Raw genomic sequence first — 21565 nt, forward strand, 5'->3', positions numbered from 1 at the left:
TACCCAAGTGTGTGTGTGAAAAGGTGCATGGGAATACAGCTCCCAAAAAAAGATACTGGATTTGAGTTTATGTTACGCTGCTATCATTCGGTGGTGTTGAGAAGTCTGGCCCAATCCAGCCCTTGTTCATTTTCATAAGAGTGTGCCTCAGCATTTTCAGTTGACAGGCGGTTGCGCTTATCAGTTATAATTCCACAAGTGACACTAAAATCCCGCTCTGACAAAACGCTAGCAGCAGGGCAGCCAAGGACCTCCAAGGCATAGAGAGCCAGTTCATTCCACGTATCCAGCTTGGATACCCAATAATTAAAAGACACGGAGTACGTTGGTACTGTCGGCAAGGTACTCTCTCAGCATCTTCCCAAACTTTGCACTCCTTGTGAGAGTACCCTGCACCTCAGGGCCTGTGCGATGGGAGGGTCTGAGAAAACTCCCAGAACATTGACAGTGTTCCCCTGCCTTTGCTGGATTGCATTTGTGCCTCTCTCGCCTGTACTCCTTGGTTGTCCAATGAACTGTGATCTCTGCCGCCAGCGTTGTCAGATGGGAATTTTTTTAATAGTTCCACAACAAGGGCCTCTGGTACAGCACCATTTTTTAGACCTGTCCGCCTCAGGAATAAGAGATATAAAGTTATCCTTGTAGCGTGGGTCTAGAAGTGTCACAAACCAGTAATGACTGTCACCCAAAATTTTGAGAACGCAAGGGTCATGGGAAAGTCAGCGTAACATAAACTCAGCCATGCGTGCCAGACTGCTAACAGGCAAGACTTCCGTGTTGTTACCAAGAGGATGACTGACCACGCTCTCCTCCTCCTCCTCTCTGTCTTCTGGCCATCCACACTAAACAGACGGTATGACAGTTGTGCAGGTAGTACAGTCTATAGCGCATGAAACTAGCTCCTGTTCTTCCTCCTCCTCCTCCTCTTCCTCCTCCTCTTCCTCATTGTCACCCAATCCATGGTGGGATGAGATGAGGCTGGGCTGTGTGTAATCACCCTGTATGGTTCCTTGCTCCATCTCATCGTGCTCTGCCTGCAATGCATCCTCTTTGATTGTGAACAGAGAGCATTTCAGAAGACAGAGAAGCGGGATAGTGACACTATTTATGGCGTCATCGCCGCTCACCATCTTGGTGGAGTCCTCAAAGTTTTGGAGGATGATACATATGTCTGACTTCCATGTCCACTCCTGAGGTCTTATGTATGGAGCCTGAACTGAATACCGACGGCCTTGTTGATACTGGTACTCAACAACTGCCCTATTCTGCTCACAAATCCTTCCCAACATCTGCAGTGTAGAGTTCCAACGCGTGGCGACATCACATACCAATCTGTGAGCCGGAAGCTGCAAACGCTGTTGAAACACGGCAAGGGCAGCGGAAGCTGTAGGTGACTTTCTAAAATGGGCACACAGGCGGCGTAGTTTAACAAGCAGATCCGGCAGCTCCGGGTGGGATTTGAGAAGCCCCTGAACCACGAGGTTAAGCACATGGGCCACGCATGGTAAGTGTGTGAGCTTGCCTCGCCTCACAGCCGCCACCAGGTTCAGGCCATTGTCGCACGCGACCATGCCTCGCTGTAGGTTCAGTGGTGTGAGCCACAGATCTGCCTGCTCTTTCAAAGCTGTCCACAACTCTTCAGCATTGTTGCTGCTTGACCAAGGCAGTGCTGTAGTGCTTCCAGCTTGTGACTGATGTGGTCATTTCGGAGATGGAGGCTAAAGAGGAGGAGTAGGCTGAGGAGGATGAGGTGCAGGAGCTGTAGACTGTGGGGGCAACCTCGATTGACCTAGGGCCTGCAATCCTTGGCCTCGAGAGGACCGGCTCCGTCCCAAGGTCTGAATGGGTCCCGGCTTCAACTATGTTAACCCAGTGTGCCGTCAGTGAGATGTACCGTCCCTGCCCACAATCACTTGTCCACATGTCCGTGGTTAGGTGGACTTTCCCGTTAACTACGTTGTTGAGGGCACAGCTAATGTTTTGCGACACGTGCTTGTGTAATGCGGGGATGGCACACCAGGAGAAATAGTGGCGGGTGGGGACCGAGTACCGAGGGACAGCCGCCGCCATCAGGTTGTGGAATGCTTCCATCTCCACGAGCCTGAAAGGCAACATTTCGAGCGCAACAGTCGTGAAATGTGGGAATTTAGTACTGTGGCCTGTGGGACATTGGCTGCGTATTTGCGCTTGCATTCCAAGGACTGGGGTATGGACAACTGAACGCTGCGCTGGGACAAGGATGTGGATGTGCTTCCTGATGCTGCTACTTGAGAATGTGCAACGACAGGTGCAGGGCAGGAGGCATCTTCGCATGCACCATGGACAGGGGATTGGCTTGCATGCACAACAGCGGAAGAAGCAACGGTGCCACCCGCAGACACTGTTCCTGGACCCTGGGGTTCGGCCCACAAAGTCGGGTGCTTTGCTGCCATGTGCCTGATCATGCTGGTGGTGGTCATGCTGGTCGTTTTGCCACCCCTGCTGATGCTGGCCTGGCAGGTGGCGCAAATGGCTTTTTTGGGTTTATCAGCAGAGTCTTTAAAAACAACTAGACTCGGGAAGACCTAACAGTTGTACTAGCAACTTCCTTTGTCTTGGTGTTACGGGGAACGGTTGCCTGCCTTCTTTTTGCGGCCACCACACTGCTTCTTCCTGCCTGTTGGGGCTCTCTGCCTCCCTCCCCCTGTGTGCTGCTCTCCTCGCTCTGCATGTCCTCCTGCTAGGTTGGATCAGTTACTATATCATCCACCACCTCGTCTTCCACTTCCGCACTCTGGTCCTCCTCCTGACTTTCTGGCAATTGTGTCTCATCATCGTCCACCTCTTGTGACATTTTCCCACCATCGCCTTCGTGTAAGCGTGGCTACTCAATTATTTGGGCATTGCTATATTCGATCTCCTCTTGCCCCGCTTCAGCTGGACCGGGCGAGAGGCTTGAATCTATAAATGGAAAAGTGAACAGCTCTTCGGAGTGTCCAAGTGTGGGATCAGTTGTCTCTGGGCACTCGGCATGGTGGGAGGAAGGAGGTTCAGGGTGAGGAATATGCTGTCGAGAAGCACAGCAACTGAGACTTGACCGTGTGGAAGACAAGGTGGTGGTGGCGGTGGCTAAGTGACTAGAAGCATTATCTGCTATCCAACCAATAACCTTTTCACACTGCTCTGTGTTCAATAGTGGTGTTCTGCGGCCCCCTATTAATTGGGACAGGAAGGTCGAGCGAGAAGATGTGGTTGTTTGTTGTGGCACAATTTCAGCTTGCCCATGGCTTCGGCCTTTGCATGCACCGTCATCACCATCACGTCCAGTTTCCCGTCCCTTGCCACATGCCTTGCCCATTTTAAATGGAGGACAATATCTTCCACGCTCACAACAAATGACTGAATTTGGAGCAAACTTATATGTCATCTGTGTGACGGACAAACCACAGTTTTAAATACCTGGCCTGTAGGTAACTATTTTGAACAGTAAACCGGTGTCAAAAACTGTACTGACACACTGAAAAAAAATTTAATGGAGGTCAGAAATGGTAGTATTTTCTGAAAACGCTTATGTGATCCGTGTGGCGAAGAAAACACAGTTTTACATACCTGGCCTGTAGGTAACTATTTTGAACAGCAATCTGGTATCAATTGCTTCACTCACAGACTGAAAAAAATTGTAATGGAGGCCAGAAATTGCAGTATTTTCAGCGAAATTATATGTGATCCGTGTGATGGACAAACCACTGTTTTAAATAGCTGGATTTTTAGCCCTGTAATATGGAAAGGACCTGGTTGTATTCTGCTGTGCCAACAAGCAAATGGCGCAGAAAAACTTTGTTCTCTGGATTGCTTTTTAAGCAAATAATGAGGATTAAGATCCAAAAAAAAATTATTCCTGGCCCCTGAGACCTGGGCCTATTTATAGAAATATCTAACAGCAGCAGCAGACAAAACTGGAATGGAGCCTCTTGTGCTATGTGCACTGCAGTCTGCTATATACCCTGCCTGCCTATATGCACTGGCTGACTGATATCTCTGCAGATGGCTTAGTCCTCAGAAGGACTGTTTGTTGAAATGGATATGTGTCTCTAATATAGTTTGGTACACCTACACTAACTAGAAACAAGCAAATCTCTCCCTAGCTCAGCAGCACCTCTCCATACACTGTCTGATTCCGGAGTGACTGTGACGAGCATGGCGGCACCAGGTCTGATATAAACCTGATGACACTGTGCGGCCAGCCAATCACTGTAATGCCACAACCAACATGGCTACAGTGAGTGGCAGGTGTTATGCACACGCCCGGGCTGACTGGCGAGTGCGTGATTTAGTGATTCCACTGTGCCATGAACCGGAGAGTGCCTGGAGGGGCGTAACTAAGTATCTACCCGATCCGACCAAGGTCGCACGATGGCTAACGACGCCAGTGCACCAGGGAGAAACCGAGCAGAGGGACCAGGTGCTACTCCAGGTCAGACCCCGGACACGGCTGTTGACCCACACCGGAGAATACAGGAGCAGGCAGGTTAGGCTGGCACACTGACTGGTGGGTATAGGCAGGCACGGCAGGTATGCAGACAGGCGGGCACTGGTAACCACGACTGGTATGCGGGCAGGGAGTACTGGCAAGCACGGCTGGAGTGCCGACAGGGAGGCACTAGCAGGTTGGAGCACAGGCTGGATAAGGTCCAGTACAGACTGGGACTCAGGAACATAACCGCAGATGCGGTAGACAAGCAGAGCAGAGCGAGACCGCCGGAGCGGTGAACAAGAGCAGAGCAGGGCGAGGCCGCCGGAGTGGTGAGCAAGAGCAGAGCAGGGCGAGACCGCCGGAGTGGTGAGCAAGAGCAGAGAAGGGCGAGACTGTCTGGAGCGGTGAGCAAAGGCAGGACAGAGCGAGACCGCTTGGAGCGGTGAGCAAAGGCAGAGCAGAGTGAGACCGCCTGGAGCGGTGAGCAAAGGCAGGGCAGAGCGAGGCCGTCTGGAGCGGTGAGCAAAGGCAGGGCAGAGCGAGACCGCCTGGAGCACTGAGCAAAGGCAGAGCAGAGCGAGAACTGCCGGAGCGGTGAGCAAGGCAGAGCAGAGAGAAACCGCCGGAGCGGTGAGCAAGGCAGAGCGGGCAGAAACCGCCGGAGCGGTGAGCAAGTCAGAGCAGGCAAGAACTGCCGGAGCGGTGAGCAAGGCAGAGCAGGCAAGAACCGCCGGAGCGGTGGGCAAGGCAGAGCAGGCAAGAACTGCCGGAGCGATGAGCAAGGCAGACCAGGCAAGAACCGCCGGAGCGGTGAGCAAGGCAGAGCAGGCAGGAACCGCCGGAGCGGTGAGCAAGGCAGAGCAGGCAGAAACCGCCGGAGCGGTGAGCAAGGTAAAGCGGGCAGAAACCGCCGGAGCGGTGAGCAAGGCAGAGCAGGCAAGAACCGCCGGAGCGGTGAGCAAAGGCAAAGCAGAGGGGACAGGGCTCTGTTCACACGGAATAGACTGGAAGGGAAAGGCAGAACCAGATACACACAAGATACTTGCAATGAAGTAGCGAGTGGACTCTAAACTCACAAACGGAAGTACAGCGACAACGAGTAGGAGTTAGGTGCAGGTTCAGACTCTGCAGAAAAAAGGAAGGTACGGACTAGAGATGAGTGTTGATCTACTCGAACTGTTCGCCAATCTCAAATTCGAGCTGTTTTGGGCGGTGTTCGAGCCGTTCGGCGAACACGAACGATTTGAGAAAAATTCGGCTGTTCGAGGTTATGTTCGATAACTGTTCGTGCACCAAAATCATAACTGGATTTTTTCTCAGTAATGATGAAAATTAATGTTAATACGCAGTTTGAGTGTACAGCGGGGTGGGGGGAGGGGCAGGGGATGGATCTCTGCAGGAATAATGAAGATCTCCATTTTTTTTTCTCTTTCCCGCATTTACAGTGGGGAGGTGCAATCTGTCAGCCTATCAGCAGCGCACACACGGAGCGAAGTGCTTTTTTCACACAAGCAAGGGCATGTGTCATTGGCAGTGTATGTCACATGTCCTTGCCCTATAAGACCAAGCCATTTTCCCCATCGCCACCATTTTCTCACTGCTGCAGCTGCGTGTTAGACGGCACCGCTGTTGCTGTGTGCGCTATACCTTGTTAATTTCAAGCCAATTTTCGCACAAATCTACAGATAGCTTGGGAGTAGGGAATAGTTGTGATTGCAGTCCTTTTAAGGACTAAGTTACAGCATTTCCTACGACTTTTATCAGGCAGGTCTGTGCTCTTAAATAGATAGATTGTGGGAGTAAAGACTAATTGTAATTGCAGTCCTTTTCAGGACTAGGTTACATCAGTTCCTATCAGTTTTTGCCAGGCAGGTCTGTGCCAGTGCTGTGCAAGTTTTTTTCACAGCATTTGGCTGAATCTAGCAAAGCTAATCCTTTTTGGCCTATTGCAGAGTGTGTTAGTCAGTGGAGTAGCCTATCTGTGTTGCAAGATATACCACCTGTGTATAGAATACCAATTTTTTTACTGCACCTAGTGAAGTAAAATCTTTTGGGCATAGCATCATTCTATTAGTCCATCTATACTGACCTCCATCAGGTTGCAAATTGAATATAATTTTTTTCTGCATCTAGCTCTGAAAAAATATTTGGGCTTCTAGCAGTGTGTGGGACTTGTTCTATTAGTCCATCTATACTGACCTCCATCAGGTTGCAAACTGAATATAATTTTTTTCTGCATCTAGCTCTGAAAAAATATTTGGCCTTCTAGCAGTGTGTGGGACTTTCTCTATTAGTCCATCTATACTGACCTCCATCAGGTTGCAAACTGAATATATTTTTTTTCTGCATCTACCTCTGAAAAAATATTGGGCTTCTAGCTGTGTGTGGGACTTGTTCTATTAATCCATCTATACAGACCTCCATCAGGTTGCAAACTGAATATAATTTTTTTCTGCATCTACCTCTGAAAAAATATTTGGGCTTCTAGCTGTGTGTGGGACTTGTTCTATTAGTCCATCTATACGGACCTCCATCAGGTTGCAAATTAAAAATAATTTTTATCTGCATCTACCTCTGAAAAAATATTTGGGCTTCTAGCTGTGTGTGGGACTTGTTCTATTAGTCCATCTATACTGACCTCCATCAGGTTGCAAACTGAATATAATTTTTTTCTGCATCTAGCTCTGAAAAAATATTTGGCCTTCTAGCAGTGTGTGGGACTTTCTCTATTAGTCCATCTATACTGACCTCCATCAGGTTGCAAACTGAATATATATTTTTTCTGCATCTACCTCTGAAAAAATATTGGGCTTCTAGCTGTGTGTGGGACTTGTTCTATTAATCCATCTATACAGACCTCTATCAGGTTGCAAACTGAATATAATTTTTTTCTGCATCTACCTCTGAAAAAATATTTGGGCTTCTAGCTGTGTGTGGGACTTGTTCTATTAGTCCATCTATACAGACCTCCATCAGGTTGCAAACTGAATATAATTTTTTTCTGCATCTACCTCTGAAAAAATATTTGGGCTTCTAGCTGTGTGTGGGACTTGTTCTATTAGTCCATCTATACTGACCTCCATCAGGTTGCAAACTGAAAATAATTTTTTGTCTGCATCTAGCTCTGAAAAAATATTTGTCCTTCTAGCAGTGTGTGGGACTTTCTCTATTAGTCCATCTATACTGATCTCCATCAGGTTGCAAATTAAAAATAATTTTTATCTGCATCTACCTCTGAAAAAATATTTGGGCTTCTAGCTGTGTGTGGTATTGTTCTATTAGTCCATCTATACTGACCTCCATCAGGTTGCAAACTGAATATAATTTTTTTCTGCTTCTAGCTCTGAAAAAATATTTGACCTTCTAGCAGTGTGTGGGACTTTCTCTATTAGTCCATCTATACTGACCTCCATCAGGTTGCAAATTAAAAATAATTTTTATCTGCATCCAGCTCTGAAAAAATATTTGGCCTTCTAACAGTGTGTGGGACTTTCTCTATTAGTCCATCTATACTGACCTCCATCAGGTTGCAAATTAAAAATAATTTTTTGTCTGCATCTAGCTCTGAAAAAATATTTGGCCTTCTAGCAGTGTGTGGGACTTTCTCTATTAGTCCATCTATACTGACCTCCATCAGGTTGCAAACTGAATATATTTTTTTTCTGCATCTACCTCTGAAAAAATATTGGGCTTCTAGCTGTGTGTGGGACTTGTTCTATTAATCCATCTATACAGACCTCCATCAGGTTGCAAACTGAATATAATTTTTTTCTGCATCTACCTCTGAAAAAATATTTGGGCTTCTAGCTGTGTGTGGGACTTGTTCTATTAGTCCATCTATATTGACCTCCATCAGGTTGCAAACTGAATATAATTTTTTTCTGCATCTACCTCTGAAAAAATATTTGGGCTTCTAGCTGTGTGTGGGACTTGTTCTATTAGTCCATCTATACTGACCTCCATCAGGTTGCAAACTGAATATAATTTTTTTCTGCATCTACCTCTGAAAAAATATTGGGCTTCTAGCTGTGTGTGGGACTTGTTCTATTAGTCCATCTATACTGACCTCCATCAGGTTGCAAACTGAATATAATTTTTTTCTGCATCTACCTCTGAAAAAATATTTGGGCTTCTAGCTGTGTGTGGGACTTGTTCTATTAGTCCATCTATACTGACCTCCATCAGGTTGCAAATTAAAAATAATTTTTATCTGCATCTACCTCTGAAAAAATATTTAGGCTTCTAGCTGTGTGTGGGACTTGTTCTATTAGTCCATCTATACTGACCTCCATCAGGTTGCAAACTGAATATAATTTTTTTCTGCATCTAGCTCTGAAAAAATATTTGGCCTTCTAGCAGTGTGTGGGACTTTCTCTATTAGTCCATCTATACTGACCTCCATCAGGTTGCAAACTGAATATAATTTTTTTCTGCATCTAGCTCTGAAAAAATATTTGGCCTTCTAGCAGTGTGTGGGACTTTCTCTATTAGTCCATCTATACTGACCTCCATCAGGTTGCAAACTGAATATATATTTTTTCTGCATCTACCTCTGAAAAAATATTGGGCTTCTAGCTGTGTGTGGGACTTGTTCTATTAATCCATCTATACAGACCTCTATCAGGTTGCAAACTGAATATAATTTTTTTCTGCATCTACCTCTGAAAAAATATTTGGGCTTCTAGCTGTGTGTGGGACTTGTTCTATTAGTCCATCTATACAGACCTCCATCAGGTTGCAAACTGAATATAATTTTTTTCTGCATCTACCTCTGAAAAAATATTTGGGCTTCTAGCTGTGTGTGGGACTTGTTCTATTAGTCCATCTATACGGACCTCCATCAGGTTGCAAATTAAAAATAATTTTTATCTGCATCTACCTCTGAAAAAATATTTGGGCTTCTAGCTGTGTGTGGGACTTGTTCTATTAGTCCATCTATACTGACCTCCATCAGGTTGCAAACTGAATATAATTTTTTTCTGCATCTAGCTCTGAAAAAATATTTGGCCTTCTAGCAGTGTGTGGGACTTTCTCTATTAGTCCATCTATACTGACCTCCATCAGGTTGCAAACTGAATATATATTTTTTCTGCATCTACCTCTGAAAAAATATTGGGCTTCTAGCTGTGTGTGGGACTTGTTCTATTAATCCATCTATACAGACCTCTATCAGGTTGCAAACTGAATATAATTTTTTTCTGCATCTACCTCTGAAAAAATATTTGGGCTTCTAGCTGTGTGTGGGACTTGTTCTATTAGTCCATCTATACAGACCTCCATCAGGTTGCAAACTGAATATAATTTTTTTCTGCATCTACCTCTGAAAAAATATTTGGGCTTCTAGCTGTGTGTGGGACTTGTTCTATTAGTCCATCTATACTGACCTCCATCAGGTTGCAAACTGAAAATAATTTTTTGTCTGCATCTAGCTCTGAAAAAATATTTGTCCTTCTAGCAGTGTGTGGGACTTTCTCTATTAGTCCATCTATACTGATCTCCATCAGGTTGCAAATTAAAAATAATTTTTATCTGCATCTACCTCTGAAAAAATATTTGGGCTTCTAGCTGTGTGTGGTATTGTTCTATTAGTCCATCTATACTGACCTCCATCAGGTTGCAAACTGAATATAATTTTTTTCTGCTTCTAGCTCTGAAAAAATATTTGACCTTCTAGCAGTGTGTGGGACTTTCTCTATTAGTCCATCTATACTGACCTCCATCAGGTTGCAAATTAAAAATAATTTTTATCTGCATCCAGCTCTGAAAAAATATTTGGCCTTCTAACAGTGTGTGGGACTTTCTCTATTAGTCCATCTATACTGACCTCCATCAGGTTGCAAATTAAAAATAATTTTTTGTCTGCATCTAGCTCTGAAAAAATATTTGGCCTTCTAGCAGTGTGTGGGACTTTCTCTATTAGTCCATCTATACTGACCTCCATCAGGTTGCAAACTGAATATATTTTTTTTCTGCATCTACCTCTGAAAAAATATTGGGCTTCTAGCTGTGTGTGGGACTTGTTCTATTAATCCATCTATACAGACCTCCATCAGGTTGCAAACTGAATATAATTTTTTTCTGCATCTACCTCTGAAAAAATATTTGGGCTTCTAGCTGTGTGTGGGACTTGTTCTATTAGTCCATCTATATTGACCTCCATCAGGTTGCAAACTGAATATAATTTTTTTCTGCATCTACCTCTGAAAAAATATTTGGGCTTCTAGCTGTGTGTGGGACTTGTTCTATTAGTCCATCTATACTGACCTCCATCAGGTTGCAAACTGAATATAATTTTTTTCTGCATCTACCTCTGAAAAAATATTGGGCTTCTAGCTGTGTGTGGGACTTGTTCTATTAGTCCATCTATACTGACCTCCATCAGGTTGCAAACTGAATATAATTTTTTTCTGCATCTACCTCTGAAAAAATATTTGGGCTTCTAGCTGTGTGTGGGACTTGTTCTATTAGTCCATCTATACTGACCTCCATCAGGTTGCAAATTAAAAATAATTTTTATCTGCATCTACCTCTGAAAAAATATTTAGGCTTCTAGCTGTGTGTGGGACTTGTTCTATTAGTCCATCTATACTGACCTCCATCAGGTTGCAAACTGAATATAATTTTTTTCTGCATCTAGCTCTGAAAAAATATTTGGCCTTCTAGCAGTGTGTGGGACTTTCTCTATTAGTCCATCTATACTGACCTCCATCAGGTTGCAAACTGAATATATTTTTTTTCTGCATCTACCTCTGAAAAAATATTGGGCTTCTAGCTGTGTGTGGGACTTGTTCTATTAATCCATCTATACAGACCTCCATCAGGTTGCAAACTGAATATAATTTTTTTCTGCATCTACCTCTGAAAAAATATTTGGGCTTCTAGCTGTGTGTGGGACTTGTTCTATTAGTCCATCTATACTGACCTCCATCAGGTTGCAAACTGAATATAATTTTTTTCTGCATCTAGCTCTGAAAAAATATTTGGCCTTCTAGCAGTGTGTGGGACTTTCTCTATTAGTCCATCTATACTGACCTCCATCAGGTTGCAAATTCAAAATAATTTTTTGTCTGCATCTAGCTCTGAAAAAATATTTGGCCTTCTAGCAGTGTGTGGGACTTGGTCTATTAGTCCATCTATACTGACCTCCATCAGGTTGCAAATGAAAAATAATTTTTATCTGCATCTAGCTCTGAAAAAATATTTGGCCTTCTAGCAGTGTGTGGGACTCATTGTATTAGTCCATCTATACCAAGCTCCACCAGCTTTTAAATTAATAATAATTTTTAGCTGCATCTAGCCCTGAAAATAATTTTTCTTCCCAATGGTGGTAGCAATAGAAATATGGGGCGCGCGCCTGGCTTACAAAAATATACGCTTCATAACAAAAAACACCAGCCTAGCGCACTGCATTAATAAGATGGCATCATCGTCTCCCCCAGTGCTAGGCCTGCTACCCAGGCTAGCATTCCTGTGCCTAAAACACAATGTATGGGTCCGCGCTAGCCACTATGCTGAGGGGTCTAAAGCTGCTGCTAACGCTTTATAACAATTCAATTGGCAGATTTTCACAGAGCTCTTCCACAACGCCCACCCATCGGGCAACAGTTGCCCATCTTCCCTATGGGATCTAGTGGCGAATAGTTGATGCCATTAATCAGAGCGTCAGTTGCCCCGTCGACGTGGCAAGCATACGGTAAGGCATGGGAAGAGTGGACACGACTAGTAGCAGGCAGACGGGTTGACCAATGTGAACAAGCCAGATCACAAGTCACCATAGAATTTCTCCACCAGCTAATTATGAGGGGCATATCAGGGGCGTCAGCGCAGCGGTGTCTGACCGGAGTAGCATTTCACTTCCAACTACTGAATTGGGGAGATGTGACAAAGGTTCATCATCAGACAATCCATAAAAGGGTGGAAAAGGGGTCAGCCAAGTCAGGAGTGTAGACGTCCCCTCCCGTGTCACTAAAACTGATTTCTCACATCATATCCCTAACACCATTAACATGACACTCACAATTTGAAGCAACACTACTGTCTACTGCATTTGTGATCGCCTTCTTCGGGGCGCTATGCATAAGCGAATTAGTCCCTCAATCCAAAATTACCACCAGTGGAGGCTTATTACACCAGGATGTAGTCATAGCCAATAATGCAATACGTCTACGCATACACAAATCGAAAACGGTTCCAGCGGGCAGGGGCACTTGGGTACTTCTACAACCCACAAACGGTACACTGTGTTGGGTAACAATAGTAAAAGCATATCTAACCATCAGATCACAAAGTAATTTCTTCCTATCACACATTGATGGAATGCCATTATCAAGATATCATTTCCAAGCTATATTTAATAAATGCATAACATCGGCAGGGAACCACCCCAAAGATTACGGGACACACTCATTCCGCATAGGCGCGGCCACGGAAGCAGCAAGAGCAGGACTGTCAGAAACGGAAGTTCAGAGGATAGGGAGATGGCGATCCACGTGTTTGGCAAGATACATAAGACCGGACTTGTTATCCTAACGTGGTTTGTTTCTTTTACAGGTGACGCTAAGCCAACAGTGTGGGTGATAGGCCACTCGTATATGTATTGGGCAGAAAAAAGGGCGAAAGTCTGCCCAGGCGGGAGGAAATTAGAGTTTCATAACACATATTTCAACTAGAGAGGTATTAGAGGCCTGCTATGGCCACAGGTACTAATGGAGGTAATCATGGTAGGGAGAGAGGCAAGATGTCCGGTCATCTTAGTTATACAGGCCGGGGGAAACAACCTAGGTCATCATAACAGCGCATAACTAATGGCAATAATGAAACTAGACACTGAGCGCTTCAGAGAATTTTTCACAAAACTAGCGATAGTATGGTCAGAGATTGTGCCGATAGCGGTATGGCAAGGTGCGCGAGACATCACGGCCATCGAACGGACAAGGCGGGTAATAAATATTCGGATGGCAAAATTTAGAAGAGACAGAGGCGGTGTAGTGGTACGACACCGACAACTGGAAGGAGATAAAGCAGGCCTCATACGGCCCGACGTTGTTCACTTAATGAATATTGAACTGGACATATTCCAGTCAGGACTCCAGGACGGAGTGGAACAAGCGTTAAGAGTGATGGGTGGCGGTCAGAGTCCTGCATACGAGTACGCAGGATCCTCCGTGGCCTGGAAATAGAAAGGACATGTTGGAGAGTTACACTTGTTGGCCAACTTGCCGGAGTGGAGACCCAGGGCATGCTGCAACAAGCTGAATTATTTTAGAAATAAAATGCCTTTCTAATGGAATGAGTACAAAGAGTTAATAAAGCTGTGACCGATCCTCACCCATCCAGTTGTAAGAGTTACATTATTGTATTGTCAAGGAAAGGGGGGCGGTAGGGGGGCTGAGCGTCTGGGTTTGGTTGGGGGTCCCCACAGTCTGCCTAGGCTAGATACATTTAAAAATTCTTATTAGATACACAGGCGGTGCAGCTTGCTTCGCAGCTGGGCTACTACGCCCAAAGTATTGCCTAGGCTAGATGCAGTTAAAAATTCTATGCTGACTAGCAGACACTGAAGATTTGGAGCAGACCTCTGAGCTCTTCAGACTCAACCATCTGTGTTACCCCAAGCCATAGTGTATCTAGTTTCTTACAGTTAAAAAGGGGGGGGAGCGACCCAACCCACCTGGAATTGACGATGCCAACGTCACGTAAGACACAGCAAGGGGACTCCAAAAAGAGTCTCCATTCTTTCCCAAAATTGTGGCACAGATACCACTTAACCCTAGAACGCATACCTGGGGCCTCGCAGGCCCGCCCTGTTAATTGTTTTCTATTTTCTGCAAGATTACTTTAGTTAGAATTTTGAAACTCTAGGTATTCTTCATGTATATAGTTGTTTGTCATTTGAGTTTGAGTTATTCCATGTTATTTGCACACGAGCCTAAAAGGCCCCAGGTATATGAAAGTGTAGATTTTTATGGTCATGCGTTCTAGGGTTAAGTGGCATCAATTGCCCCACAGTTGCTTAAAACAGTTGGTGAGGTGATTTTACCAAATCCTCAAGGTTTTAGTCTCCCAAGGATAACACAGGGGTAGAAAAGTCCTTGCGAATCCATGATTTGTTCATCTTTATGAACATGAGTCTGTCTACATTCTCAGTGTATCTGTCGCTTATCTGTCAGCACACCACCAGCAGCGCTGAACACACGTTCAGAGAGAACACTGGCTGCAGGGCATGACAAGATCTCCAAGGCGTGAGTGGCGAGCTCCGGCCATTTTTCCAGATTGGAATACCAAAATGAGCAAGGGTCCAGTGACACAGTCATGGCTTCGATGTTCACTTGGAGATACTCCTGCACCATCCTCTCTAGGCGTTGACTATGTGTCAGACTTCTTGTCTCCTGTGGCCTTGCAAAGGATGGTCTAAAAAAGTGGTGAAACGATTCCACAAAATTGCTGTTACCAGCAGATACTGTGTTACTGTTACGGTTTGAGTGATGAAGACTCGACAGTCCCACGGTTGGCAAGTTAGAACTGTGAGATTCACTACGTGCACCACTGGTGTTTTGTGGAAAAGCACATGTAAGATTCTGCAACAGCGTCTGCAGATACTCCTGCATGCGTCAATCCCTTTTTATGGCAGGAATTATTTCGGCAAATTTACTTTTGTACCGGGGATCTAAGAGTGTGGCAACCCAGTAGTCGGGATTACTTCGAATTCTGACAATCTGAGGGTCATGTTGCAGGTAGTGCAGCAAGAAGGCACTCATGAGTCTTGCGCATCCAGGAGGACCAAGTCCTTGTGTTGGTAGCGAGGTAAGAATCATGCTTCCTTCCTCTGCCCTCTCCCCTCAACCTCGCACAGCAGAAATGTGATCAAGGTCTCCCTCATCTGATGAGTCTTCCATGCCCATCGCCAGTTCGTCCTCCACTTCTTCCTCGGCTCCTGCACCTTCCTCAACAGTTTGGCTGCTACCATGCGCCCTGGTTAATCCCTCTCCCCCACCCTCCCATGCCTGCCGCCTTGGTGCTGCCAACCGTCTGGACCTTGGAGATGTTATCCCTTCCGCATACGACTCCTCCTCTACTTCCTCCACCTCCTCTTGTCCCACCACCTGACTCTGAATTCTGTTTAGTGTGTGCTCCAGCATGTAAATCACCGGAATAGTCATGCTGATAATGGCATCGTCGTCAGCACTAAACATCTTCGTCGCCATTTCAAAACTGTGCAGAAGGGTGTGTGGTGCCCCTGAGGGTTCAGTCGCCACAGAGTTACTGCATCTCACCCAGAGGTGTGGTATCTCACCCTCAGGTAAGGAAGGCATATGGCTCGGGACCCTAACACCTGCATCCAACACATACCCGTAGTGGGGGTAGGGCAAGATTGCTCCTAAGGGAGAGCACAGTCCCAGGTCCCTAGCTGGTGGAAGGGTCCTATGTAGTGGGTGCTTAGGGGAGCAGCTTAGCGGAGCACATTACAGGGAGAGTATAAATAGGAAGCTATCTTAGAAAGAGCAAGCCAGTCAGAGGAGGAAAAGTGACAGGAGCAGAGGCTCGGCATGAGCTCTGCTCCAGAGGCGGGCCTAGCCTGGGAGGCCCAGGACTGAAGGAGAGAAGAGAGGAGTGGGAGCAGGAAGGCTCCAGGAACCGAAGGGACCCTAGAGCTATGGGCCGTGCAGAAGGCCACCCGTACTCCTGCTGCTACCAGGAGGTAGAGGGGTCAGACCAGATAAGGGGAACCGGTCCCTCAACTAGCGGAGAAACAGCAAGGCTCAACTAGAAACCGGAGGCTGCAGCATTTCATGTACTGCAGGTAAAAGTCCACACCAGTCTCACTAAGAAGGTAGCCACATAGGACCCAGGGGACGGAACACAAGTCGCCCGCCAAGGCCCGAGGATACCGGATAGAAGTGTCACTGGGTGTGAGGTGCAGGTAGAAGGCCAGAGAAAGGACACACAGAAGGGGGTCCTGCTAAGTACTCCGGAGCTATCTGGGGGTGGACTGAGCCCCTCACTGAGTACACACAGCACGACGGGTGAGATTGCTCTGGTACCTGTAATCTGGACTGCAACAACTGTGAGTAAAGATCTTGGGACTGCATCACACGGACTCTGTGTTCATTACTGACTCCCTGCACTACAACCACCATCATCCACCCACACTGCCCTCAAGCTACACTCTTCCTGTGGTGAGTAATAATACCATTGCTGCAAAACCACCAGCTTCAGAGGACTGTTCCGCAGCGGCGGCCCCTTTTGCCCCACTCCAGAGGTGGCGTAGTCGGACATTATAAAACCCATATATACAAATTACCCTTGGATTGACCGCCCTGGATCACGGACCGGGTCACCGCCACAGTGACTACAACCCCCAGCGTCTACCGGCCCGGCTCAGGGTACCCCACGGCCCAGGGGGCGCGTCAACTTCATAAGTCCCTGATCTGAGACCACTCCTGCAGCGTGATTTGCCCCACCTCTGGATCTCGTTGGCCCAGGCTATACGTCAGAACGTATTGCACCAGGGCTTGTCGGTGCTGCCACAGTCGCTGCAACATGGTCAGAGTTGAATTCCACCGTGTCTGCACATCGCATTTCAGCCGGTGAACTGGCAGGCCCAACGACTTCTGTAGAGATGTAAGTCATTGAGCTGCGGGATGCAAACGGCGGAAGTGAGCACACAGCCACCGTGCCCCCTGCAGAAGGCCATCTAGTCCGGGATAGTGGGCTAACAATTTATGGACAACCAGGTTCAACACGTGAGCCATACAAGGCACGTGTGTGACATTGCCCCGGCGATGCAGCATTGTCGCACACGGCCTTCCCTGGTTGCAGGTCCAGTGGAGACAACCATTCATGAAACTGGGTCTCCAGAGCTGACCACAACTCCTCAGCTGTGTGACTCACATTTCCCAGACATTTCAAAGTAAACACTGATGCCTTGAGCCCTGCTGCCAGCATAGTAAGGAGGTGTGCAGGATTCCTTCTGCGCAGTTAGAATGCAGGTGGCATTACCAGACAGGCTTTGGGTGCAGGTGGAGGACCGAGAGGAGGTTGAGGAGGCAGAAGCAGTGGAGGAACTTCAAGATAAAGAGGATTGACGCACAACTCGTGGGGACGGTAAGACTTGGACAGCAGCCCCTTGTCCTGCTGTCACCATAGTTACCCAGTGCCCAGTCAGCGACATGTAACGCCCCTGTCCATGCCTACTCGTCCAAGTGTCTGTGGTGAAATGCACCCTGTCACACACAGAGTTTCTCAAAGAAGCGGTGATGTTGTGTGCGACATGCTGGTGGAGCGCAGGCACACCTTTCTTTGAGAAGTAGTGCCGAATGAGCATCTGGTACTGGGGCACTGAGACGGACATAAGGTCTCGAAAATCCACTGTGTCCTCCAGGCGGAAAGGCAGCATTTCTGTAGCCAAGAGCTTGCAGATGGTGAAATTCAACCTCTTAGCTTTCTCATGGCTAGGAGGAAATGGTCTTTTACTTTTCCACATCTGAGGGAGCGAGGGCTGGCTGTTGTGCTTAGACGGGGTTGAGTAGGATGTCCCCGGCAAACTGCCGGTCTGTGAGGAAGATGCAGGCGGACATGTTAGATTGCCTTGATCCAAAGCTGGTGCTCTCGATGTCCGAGAGCGCTCAACAGCAGCAGGTGTTTCCACTTCCCAATGAACTGATGACCTGCCAATCACACTGGCTGTTGCAGGTAAAGAGGTAAACATGTGTGACTGCTGTCCCCCCAGTCACAGAGGATGAAGAGGCCGCGGATGCACAAGATGGGGCAGACGGTGGTTGGCCCAGCCTGCTAGGCCGCATTGTAGCACAGTGAGCTTCCCACTGCAACTTATGCTTCATATCTATGTGCCGGTTCATGCATGAAGTACTCAAACTATGGATTTTTTGGCCTCTACTTATGTTTTGGTTACAAATATTACAGATAACACGAGTTGGGTCATCCTTATCATTCTGAATAAATGCCCAGGCTATGCAAGGCTTAGAGCCCATGCGACCTGAAGAGCCACTACGACTTGTGGTCAGAGGCAGAGTTGTGGTTGAGGATGCAGTTGTTGACGTGCTTCCAGTACTCCATCTGTGTCCAGGAAGGTGCAACCTAACCTCGTCGTCAATAGCATCTGTGACGCCCCGCTGTGCTTGGTATCACATATCCTAGAAGAGTGTATTGATGGAATCCTCCACAAGAGGCCCCCATAAACATTCACACATCTCCACCTTCCACCTCAGACCAGCAGAGGGAGCCCGTTAGGGATATAAATAGGGAAGGTGGAGCTAGGCAGTTCAGTTCCTCTGAAGAGTTCCTGCAGTAGAGAAGCCTAAGATAGGTCAGTCTGCAGTGGAGCTCAGTCTAGTCTAGAGAACTCAGTTAATAGTTCAGCAGTGGAGCACGAGGCTCCTGCTAACTAGATTCAGTAAGGCATAACCGGAATCCCTGGAGAACTACAAGTCCCAGGATGGCTAAGGTGCTGATACGTAACAGAGCCAGGAGACGCTTAGGCCCCGCATAGTGGGAGCGTGAACTCCAAGAGAAGGCCCTACCACAAGGTCAGCCAGCGCAGGACAGAGACAAAGTTAGGCCTAGCTCCAGGCAGGTCAGAAACTTACTACGCAGAGGCAAGAAACAGGAGGCCCTACACCCGCTCATTGGGGAGGATCCTGATATTCACCCTTCACCCTACAGTGCTCCGGGATGTGCCTGAATTTCCTCCAGTAAAAGGTACTGAAGTGACTACCGTGTCCGTTCCCGTTCTTGCTCTGACCCAGCTGGGTCTCGCCTGTCCTGCATTCCCCCTGCATACGCTGCCCTGAGACCTAGCTCCACCTGTGGGGAGCTATACCATCGAGCAGCCTTATCACGGGTCTCAGTGGACTGCTGCAGCGCTGGTGCTTCTCACCAGAAACCACAGGTGGCGTCACAAACTCTTATAAAATTAACAATTATCCACTCTTTTAAAGAGTGACCCCAGGGTACGGGCCAGGGAGCCGACCACCGCGACATCCCCAAGGCCAGGCAAAGGCCCGGGTACCGAGTCATCCCCATCCCCTGGGCTAGTCACATCCTCCTCCACCTCCTCCGTTGACCTCATCGACTGGCTGACTGTGGGTTGACAGTAAGTGGGATCTCCAACCTCGTCATCATCACCCTGTGTGTTATCACACCCGTCGTCCTCAAAGCCAACCTCTTCCTGCCCTGACCGAAAAGTCAAGTTGTCGCTCCAATCAGGTATTTGAGTCTCATCATCGTCTTCATCATTGTCTCCACCAACAGGAGTGACAGTTTGGGAACGAGGGTCTACATTATGCTCAGAACCTTCTTCATCTGGTCCTGGATCCGACTTATAAAGATTCTGGGCATCAGTGCAGATCATTTCCTCGTCTGGATTAACAGAAGCTCTGGAGCAGACTTACGTTTCCCAGGCTATAGTATGAGTAAACAGCTCTGCAGACTCAACCATCTGTGTTACCCCATACTCAGACGGGCAGCTGGAGACTTGGGAGCTGTGAGGAAGCAAGTGCGATTGGGGTGACACCTCTGAGGACTGGAATATTTGTGATGTTGAAATTGAGGTGGAGGAGAGCCCACTTGAAGGAGCACTTGATATCCGCTGAAGCACCTGCTGTTTTTGTGCCTCATCTGGAATTTGTAGCGATGGGCGTGTCCGTAAGAAAGGGATCGTATCACATTGTCCACGAAAAGAAGTCGACATCTTAGCTTGGCTGGAAGATGGTCTTTCTTCTGCAGATGTTACCCCCCCCCACTGCGGGGGGGCTCGACCCACCAGCGGACAGGCACCAGTATTGGGAGAGGGGGGCTGGCCGTCAGGGTCCACCGCGGCTCTGGCACAAACCCGGCGACACGGAGGTGGCACGGGCAGGAACGAACTGGCCGTGTCGGCTTCTCACTTTTTGGATTTTAGAAGGGCATGACATGCCTATATCTGTGTCTCCCCCTCCTTTTACTCCTCCACCTCTTTTCTTTTCGCATGACTATATGTACTTGTCACTTTTCCATGTGTTAGTTATGTCTTCTGAGCAGTTTGTCAGCTTTTGGACACCTTTGAAGGTGTTTTCTATGTGTTTCTATGTGTTTTTGTTTGCCTGCCATTGGTTTTAACGGTGTTCGAAGGTGTTCGACGAACCGAACCGAACTCGAACACTACGGGGGTGGCTCAACACTAGTACGGACATAGAGAAAGACAGGTAACAGGCTAGGACAGTGTTCAGACAGGAACTGAGTGTTCAGAGAGGAACTGACACTGCAGCGAGATACAGGAGCGAATCTGGGTATGCGGCCCCCAGAAAAGGCGGAATGAACAGGCTAGGAGCGTGTTCAGACTGGCCTGGAAATACAGCCTCCAGGAAGGCAGACAGACAGGCAAGAAAACACAGATAACAGATCTAGGTATGCGGCCCCTAGAAGGCGGGACGAACAGGCTAGGGTACAGTTCAGACAGGAACTGCTACTGAAAGAGATACAGGAGCCAGTCTGGGAATACAGTCCCCAGAGTGGTGGAAATAGACAAGAACAGGACCTGGCACATTCAGAGTCAAGGAGCACACTGAATGATAGCGTTGCTCAGGCATCAGCTTCCAGGTGAAGCTGGTTTCAATATTCAGTGACTGACAGCAATAGGCTGAGGATGCATTAGGGGTGTGCCCACAGCAGCTACAAGAAACAGGAAGTGACCAGGCCACCGCCCTAAGCAGTCAGAACACAGACAAACAGACAGCATGGAAAGAAGCCAAGCTAGCAGACTGGACTGATGATCAAGTTTGCGATCTTGCATAGTGGGAGATGGTGCCCTATGCAAGAACTCCGCCAGGTATGTTACAGTACCCCCCCCTTTACGCCCCCTCTTCTTCAAGCCTGCAAGAGTGTTCCGCAGAGAATTTGGAGGCCAATCCTTCTCTTCAAGAGGATTACCTCCTCTGTCCACTAGAGGAAACGAAACTGATCTCATGATCTTGGTAACTACGATGCTTCCTCCCATCAAGCCATCCTCAGCAACAGAAGAAGTGGGTGAAGTACCAGGAACAGCAAACAGGAAAGTCTCTGTCCATTTATTATCAGATAATACCCCGGTGGATTCTGAAGACAACTGGAGGTCCT

The sequence above is a fragment of the Phyllobates terribilis genome, unplaced genomic scaffold (assembly GCF_046119375.1).
Source record: "Phyllobates terribilis strain yellow unplaced genomic scaffold, ASM4611937v1 Scaffold_5__5_contigs__length_657084704, whole genome shotgun sequence".
Classification (NCBI taxonomy): Eukaryota; Metazoa; Chordata; class Amphibia; order Anura; family Dendrobatidae; genus Phyllobates; species Phyllobates terribilis.